Source organism: Mesoplodon densirostris, chromosome 1 (assembly GCF_025265405.1).
Source record: "Mesoplodon densirostris isolate mMesDen1 chromosome 1, mMesDen1 primary haplotype, whole genome shotgun sequence".
NCBI classification, from domain to species: Eukaryota; Metazoa; Chordata; class Mammalia; order Artiodactyla; family Ziphiidae; genus Mesoplodon; species Mesoplodon densirostris.
In genome coordinates this window covers 196,763,087-196,771,478 of record NC_082661.1, presented here as the reverse complement: position 1 = coordinate 196,771,478, position 8,392 = coordinate 196,763,087, and the positions used below count along the sequence as shown (strand labels likewise).

The 8,392-nt window shown below is 37.8% G+C and overlaps 1 long non-coding RNA gene across 1 annotated transcript; it reads left to right on the top strand.

Annotated features, from left to right (window-relative positions):
* Positions 1 to 76: 76 nt before the first annotated feature.
* Positions 77 to 7,952, top strand: LOC132499395 (uncharacterized). The gene is made up of 6 exons (XR_009533842.1): positions 77 to 223; positions 683 to 802; positions 1,162 to 1,256; positions 3,128 to 3,201; positions 5,538 to 5,612; positions 7,241 to 7,952. It is a non-coding gene; the product is annotated as an uncharacterized LOC132499395 (long non-coding RNA).
* The last annotated feature ends 440 nt before the right edge of the window (positions 7,953 to 8,392 follow it).

Here is an 8,392-nt window from a genome sequence, read left to right as displayed (position 1 = left end):
ACCAATCGGAAAGGCCAGGGGCATTAAGACGCGCATTGGGCCGCCCCTCCCCGCTTATTGGAGGGTGGTTAGTGGATTTAGCTGGCGTGGGCTCCTTTTCGTCCATGCTCTCTGGTTAAATCCAGTGCCATCGCGCTTCTTGTGAGTCCCAGCGAGAGAATGCGAAGGGAAGAGGCAGGACCAAACTTGAGGCGAATCCAGTGGCATGCCGATGGGTCTCCAGGTGCGAGCTCTGAAAGTGACAGGAGGATGTGACGGGAGGGATAGGAGGGAGAGGGGTAAACGCAGCGCCCTAGAAATATTGAAGACAAAATTGGGCCCTAAATAAATGATTTACTGAGAGGCATGTCATTTCCTTCTATTTTATTTTTTTATAAATTTATTTATTTTTGGCTGCATTGGGTCTTCGTTGCTGCGCGCAGGCTATCTCTAGTTGCAGAGAGTGGGGGGCTACTCTTCCTTGCAGAGCGCGGGCTCTAGGTGCGTGGGCTTCAGTAGCTGTGGCGCACGGGCTTAGCTGCTCCAGGGCATGTGGGATCTTCCCGGACCAGGGCTCAAACCCATGTCTCCTGTATTGGCAGGTGGGTTCTTAACCACTGTGCCACCAGGGAAGCCCCTTGCATTTTATTTTGTAGTTCTCTGATGCGGAGATAATGTAGGAGCTATTGGTATGGTTGACTAGGTATGTGACCTCAGAGGAGCTTGAATGAGAATGTAATACCAAGATAAGTCGACTTTCAGTTCAACTGACTCTTTCCTGCAAGATCCTTTGCCGCAGTGGGGGAATTAAGAAGGGAATAAGGTAAGAAGGTCCTCAGGGTTTGGGGGTAAGCGCACGGTCTAGTTCGGACTCATCAATAGCAGTGCTAGGAGGGGCAGGAGGGACGGCCAATGAAATGGTTTTGGTTGGGGTGTGGGGCATCCTGGATAGCTTTCAGGGTGAGAACATCTTAGAACGATGTTTTCGTTAAGCTCTTTATGTTTACAGTATGAGATTTAAGTTTTCATAGAGGAAACAAAATGGGGCCAAGGTAGGACATAGTTTTTATTTTGTATCTTTGAAGAGGTCCTTAGTATATTATGTGCCATTTTTCCTGCTTAACTGTGGAGGCCTGTTTTAGGAAACAGAAATGTTCCTAACTTTTTTATTTCTATCTCCAGATGGCAAGAATGAGTCCAACATTTCCAAGCAAGATTGTTCTTTTTCCCTTTTTGTTTACTTTGTCCAGACTCTAGCCAAAAAGATTCATCTCAAGGTATTACTTATTCACGATTGCTTTCCATTATAATATGCTTATATCTTATTTGAATGAAATTAACATAGCTTTTGCTTATGTAGTTTTGTTAAAAATCACAAGGTCTAAGGATAGTACATGAATGGGGGGAAATTGGTCCATGGGGGATGTACGTAACTTGGCTGTAAGATGTGCAAAGGGGGCTTCCCTGGTGGCGCAGCGATGGAGAGTCCACCTGCCGATGCAGGGGACACGGGTTCGTGCCCCGGTCCGTCCGGGAGGATCCCACATGCCGCGGAGCGGCTGGGCCCGTGAGCCGTGGCCGCTGGGCTTGCGCGTCCGGAGCCTGTGCTCCTCAACGGGAGAGGCCGCAACAGTGAGAGGCCCGCGTACCACAAAAAAAAAAAAAAAAAAAAAAAATATGTGCAAAGGGTAAGACCTGGAATTAAATCACTGTCAGTTGGTTAGACTATTAGAAGCTTTTCTAGCACTCAACCAATTAAAACCTGAATAAGGGTAAATAGAAATAAATAAGTTTTCAATTAAAAATTGGTTGCCTTATTTATTTTGGCAAGAGTTTTATTGAGATATAATGCATATGCCATACAATTAACCCATTTAAAGTGCACAATTCGATGGGTTTTAGTGTATCGTGGGTTGTGCCACCATCACCACAATCAATTTTAGAACATTTTCATCACCCCAAAATGAGACCCCCTTTTCATTAGCAGTCACTCCTTACATTTTCCCTCCCCCAGTCCCTGGAAACCACTAATCTTCGTCTGTGTAGATTTGCCTATTCTGGATATTTCATATAAATGGAATCAGAAATTAGTCTTTTGTGACTGGCTTCTTTCACTTGGAATATTTTTAAGGTTTATTTATTTTGTAATACCAGTACTTCATTTCTTTTTATTGCCAAAAAATATGCCATTGTATGAATATATACCACATTTTATGTGTCCAGGTTGTTTCCCTTTGGGGGCTGTTACAAATAATGCTGCCATGAACAGTAGTGTATGAGTTTGTGTCAGGGCATGTGTTTTCATTCCTCTTGAGTATATGCCTAAGGGTGGAATTGCTGGGTCATATGCTAACTCTTATGTTTAACCTTTTGATGAAATGCCAGACTTTTTAGAAAATGGCTGTACCATTTTACATTCCCACGAGTGATGGGCGAGGGTTCCAGTTTCTCCACATTCTCATGGGTGTGAAGTGGTATCATTGTGGCCGTTGCCCTTTTTTAAGGACTCAAAGTTTGTAAGAAACTTGCTAGAGGATGCTCCTTGAGTGCAGAGACAATGTCTAAGGTGAATTTGTGTTTTCAATCCCTGGAGCACAAATAGATGCATGTGTTTCTGCTGCATTGTTTCCTGATAATGTGGCTCCCACATTATTCTGACAATATTCTTCTAATTATTAATTACAGATGAATTACAGAAAACTGCTATGTTGCAGAACTGATTTACTTAACCGTAGACCTGCTAAATGAAAATAACCCACTTACTTTACAGAAGCCACAAGGGGTCGCTGCTCTTGGTATTCTTAGTGTACTTTTGGATAGGGAAGTATGCAGTCCCTTATAAGTGAATCACTGATTTTGAGTTGTATTTATGTATTTTTATATTTTCTTATAAGTTTTACATGCTTTTTGTTGCTATTTTTTATTTTACTGGTGACATTGAAGTTCTCAATTTAATCATTTGATTACATCTTTGCTTCCTTTGATAACTTCATATCCAATGATTAAACCTTTTCACTGCTGTTCACATAATGAATTGTTGTGATTACTGCATGTGTAAGTGAGGATATGTCAGCTGTATTAAAGATGTTATTTGTCAAAAGCATTGACCAGTGCAGAAAATAATTTAAAATAAAATATCTCTTTTCAGGAATTATATTCTTGGAGATGTTGGAAAAAGATTCCTGGGTCTTGGAAGATAATTACTAGAAATATGCAGGGGAGGTAATATATCTTTCTTTTTTTAATGTATTAAGTATTCCTGGAATGAAAGCAGTGAATTGGAAGGGGAGGATTGTCCAAGTAAAAAATGGATTTATAAAGGCTTGAGTGAAATCTAATTTTCTGTTTTATGGAATAGAATCTCATTAATTGGTTACTTGGGGGAAAAAATAGTAACAGCGAATGCTTATTGAGTGGTTACATGTAAGACATTGTACTAAGTGTATTATACACACATACACACAGTTTTTTGTTTTTGTTTTAAACTCTCATTTCTCTCAACAACCCTATGAAAGTAAATAGACTTTTTTGCCTTCTAGGACTGGTATCATCCTTATTGAATACCTACCTTTTTGTCAGATTTTTAGCTAGTTTTACATTTATTTGTCATCCTGATATAATAAAATGTATTTCTAGTGACTGACATATTCTTGCTGAATTTTACATCCTTTTAGTTCTCTGGGGGCTTTTCTGCTTCAGAAAGCCTTGGGGTCTTGAAATTATTGGTGATTAAATATACAGACAATTCTGAACCTGATCCTTTCCCAAGAATTTTAGACCTTTTCAGGTAATTTATAAGTTGTGCGTTTTAGTTTTTGGATATGGATTGTGACCTTCTGTGTTAGTTGTTTATTGCTGTGTAACAAATTACTCAATATTTGGCAGTTTAAAGCAACAAACACTTACGGAACATTGGGGAGAGGAGGTAGAAGAGAGACAGCAGCTTCCAAACTGTCTCGGTTGGCAAACCTGTGTTCCCTGATGGCTGTTGGCTAAAGGCTGCAGTTCTTCTTCACCATGTGAACCTCTCCATGGGCTGCCTGAGTGTCCTTACTGCATGATAGCTGGCTTTCGGACATTGGTCCAAGAGAGAAAAGCCAAGATAGAAGGTTGTCTTTCAATAGTCTTGAAAGTGACAAAACACCAACAGGACCCTATTCTGTTGGTCCTGGTATGGTATAGGTGGGCACTCTACAAAGGTGTGACTGCCAAGAGGTGTAGGATCATTGGAGACCATCTTGGAGGTTGACTACCACACTTTAGTTAAATACTTTTTTGAAAAAACTGTTTCAGTTTATTAAATCAAAAGATTTAATATTTGACCCTCAAATCAGATAATTAGAAGTATGAGAGCACATGATCCAAATAAGTGCTCTCTTTGCTACGGTGCATGGTTTCTTTCTCGCCTATGTATATATAAACTACTTAAGTGGTGCTACATTCATTTTGGAAAGTTTCTAAGGAGTTTATAAGAAAGTTCAGTTTATAGTCAGAATCTTCTGCCTTGATTAAATATTGTTTTTCTCGGACCCATTTCCCCTCTCCCAATTCCTCCTATTTGGAGGCGGTTAGAGAAGCTGGTGGCACTAGACTATAGATAGAAATTGTGTGTCCCCTTCCTCTGTTATTTTGCTTGGGGTTCATATTGACTTGGAAGAGTTGAAATTTCGGTTTAGAGTTTTTCAAGGAATGTAGTCCAGTTACTTACAGGCAGTTACACAGATATTTGACATAGGATGGAGTAAAGATACAAATATGCAACAGCAGACTTAGAGCAGTTTGCCCTTTTCCCCCAAAGCTTGATTTTTATCCAATAGGGTGAGTATACTTTCTTTTCTTTCTGCTACTTCCCCCCACCCCCACCGCCATGGTCTCTGTCCCTCTTAATGAGCAAAACATAGACCTCGTCAAGAAGTCGGAATGTTCCAAATTGGCAGAATTCTAATTAGTTCCTGAGATTTCTAATCTTTTGAGTCTTTTCCCATTATTACTGCTTAAAAGTTCTTTGTTAGCAGAGACAACTTTCCCCCTTTTCCTTTAAAGCTTTAGTGCTTCTGATCATTGGAAACCTTGTCTGATAACAAAAACATTACATATAAAGCAAGGCATAACCAGTTTGGGAATGTATTAAGGTATGGTTACCCTTCCCATATCAGGCTTTATGTTGAGAAGACGACACCTCCAAGTTAGCATAAGGTAACCTGTGCAAAGTAGTAAATGATATGCTTGAAATTATCTTTGTTATGGGTTTTTTCCAATCATAGTAAAATTGGAGGTCTTATCTGTTCTATGTGAGAGAATTGAAAACTATAGAAATGCGCATTTATTACGTATTTTTTAAAAGAAGCTAAGCAATAAAAACTTTAAGACTAGAGCTTAAGTTGAAAATAAGAAGAAAGTATAAATGTCCAATGATTAAACTTTTCCACTGCTGTTCACATCATGATTTGTTGTGATTAATGTATGTGGATGAGGACATAATGAAAAAAAATCATGAGGCTTATAGATAAAATGTGGTTTTTGTACATTGACTTGCCTATAAATGTTTTTCATTTTAGGAATAAAATTGAAAGGTGTTTTTCTTAGAGAACACCATTTGTCAGATTTATCAGGAATTTGAAGATTTATAGAAGGTAAGAGGTTTATAAACTTTTCAGTTTTGACAAAAGAAGACAAAAAATCAAATCTGAGCAAAAAATTGGATACTGTATTCATTATATATTGAGCATAATGTGGATATCGTATTCAATTAAAATTTTTCCTTATTTTTTCAGCTTTCAAAGGTAACAAATACTATTTCAAAAATAATATAATTTTCCAAATCAATAGATTTGATTCAGCATAGGCAGTTGGGTGGGTGGCGGGTAGGACTTTTAACCTTGGCAGTCATCTTTTCTTAAAAATAATACAATTCTTTCAGGCCCTGAATTAGAGATCATATGTTCTGGGATTTTAATTTGCTGAATTATTGGATATTCTGTACATAATTGTTTGGTGTGCCAGTGGATGACCATCCTATAACTTGAGCTTTGTTCAAGAATAGCAGATAGGCCGGTGGTCAGAAGCTAAGAATCTCAAATCTAATACCAGATTAATCTGTCATTAATCAGGCGTGTAATCTTGGGGTGTTTTTCAAATTGGAAAACAGGAAAAATTTTGTGAATACTCAATGTTGATTTAAGTTAATTTTCTATTTCTTAAAGTTGATATAAACTTTGTTTATTGCCCTCAATGAAAAGATTTACAAAATAAATGAATTCGAAAACAAAATTTAAACATTAACTGGGTGGATGCTACTGTTTTGCAGAAGTAAACACAGTACTGGCTGCTATCTAGTAAATTTTGTGCCTTGTGCCTTGTGATGATTGTAAAGTTTTACAATCTGGACAGCAGTATGGTTGTCCAGAACTTTACTCTTTTTCAGACTAAAGATTATTGAAATGAGGGAAGGGGGCCTAAATTCACAAAAGGATGTATTTGGACTGTCTGCAAATCCTTATTTGAAGAATTCTATATTATATTACCTCCAAACACTCTTTTAGCTCTAGTGAGTAATTCAGAGTCTTGGAAGTAACATTCTTTTGAGAAAAACTGAAGTTTTTATTTGATCTAGGATTTGACTTGGATAGTAGTTGACTAAATTGGGTTAAAAGTTGACTGTTTTGTTAACTACCAATACAGGTTTTTCTTTTTAGATACAGGTAGTCCTTTGCACCATTTCACCATGTGTGAATATCAGTTTTCACAATGTAGTTAAACAACACCTGTCCCACAACAACACAGCTGAAATTTTAGTTGTCACAGTATTAACTGAATTATTGCATAAACTTTGCTACTGGCTCTTTATTGCAAAATCATTATTCAAAGAAAAGATGTGCATCATGAACAGTAACAGTTACATCACTTCTTTCAAAGTCTTGGTGATTGGTCACCGAACATCTATTAGTTACACGAGATAGTAAAGCATATAGTTGTGTTGCCTCCTTGTCTCCTAGGGATAAACCCATGTGAGATTTTGCAAAAATAGAAAATCAGAAGAGGGAATTGGTCAACAAATATGACAGAATAGCAAAGAAATGAAAAGTGATAATACTGGAAGTGAAATTAGATGTGGTTAGATTTGAAAATGGCCACAGCAAAGCAAAGATAGGATGGGACCTAGGCCTACATGAAGCTGCAGTACAAGCCACATTTTAAAAGTCTGATGAATAAAAAAACAATGTAAAGTTGCTTCAACATCTTTTCATTTAAATTGTACTAGGAACAGAAAGCCGCTGATGGTTGAAATGGAGCATATACTTCTTTGGATTGAGGACTGTAATCAAAAACAAATCCCAGTCAGTTTGGCATTGAAGTTAGTTGCTGCACTGAAGGAAAATGGTAATTACAAGGACATCTATTTACTGCCAGTAAAGGCTGGTTTCCTTGTTTCAGAAGTCAACATGAATTGATTAATGTTAAGCTACCTGGTGAAGCTACAAGCTCAGATAAGGATGCTACTGTGAAATTTGCACTCAAGATTCCAAGAATTACAGGCAGTCCTTGCTTTGCACAGTAGCGAGAGACTGTACTATGCAAAAAAACTGCAGGATTTGGATGGGATGTAAATGGAGTTAGAAGATAAAGAATATCCTGGGAATGTTGACACTGGTGCCATTCAAGAAATAGTTCTAGATACGCAGGAGGCAGAAGGCAGCGAAGGCGAATATAAAGTTTTACGTGAGTAAAGCAGTCGTAAAGGATGAACGTCTCAGAAGTCATGCTGTTGAAAAACTTCACATTGAAGGAACTTTCAGAGATGTTTCATGACATTGACAGCACAAAGGATAAAATTTTGGAAGCTGATTCAAACTTAGAAAGGAGTATGACAGTTCGCCAAGGCAGAGATAAGATGCTCACTCCATGTTATAAGTCATATAATGTGAAGAAAGCAAGCACTTTTCAAACTACTTGATACATTTTTTATAAAGAAATAAAACATTATAATTTTCAGTGTTTCTAGTGGTTTGTTTTGGGGTTTTGTTTGCTTGGGGGGGGTTGTTTGGTTTTTGGTTTTTTGGGTTTTTTTTTTTTTTGGCTGCGCTGCGTGGCTTGTTGGACCTTAGTTCCCCTACCAGGGATTCAATATGAGCTCCAGCAGTGAAAGTGCCAAGTCCTAACCACTGGACCACCAGGGAATTCCCTGGAATTCCCTAGAATTAAAATTCTAGTGTTTTAAATATTAATTTTACTATATTACATTTATAACCAACACCAAGAGGGTTTTTAATGTTTTGGCAAATTTTAAGGTTACAGAATAATCATAGATTGTTAATCCCATAGATTAAGACTTTGCAGAGTTTCAGCTTGCATAGTCAAAGCCAGAACTGCCTGCATTTAAAACAAGTTAAGGAGTCTTTGTATTCAACCAGAT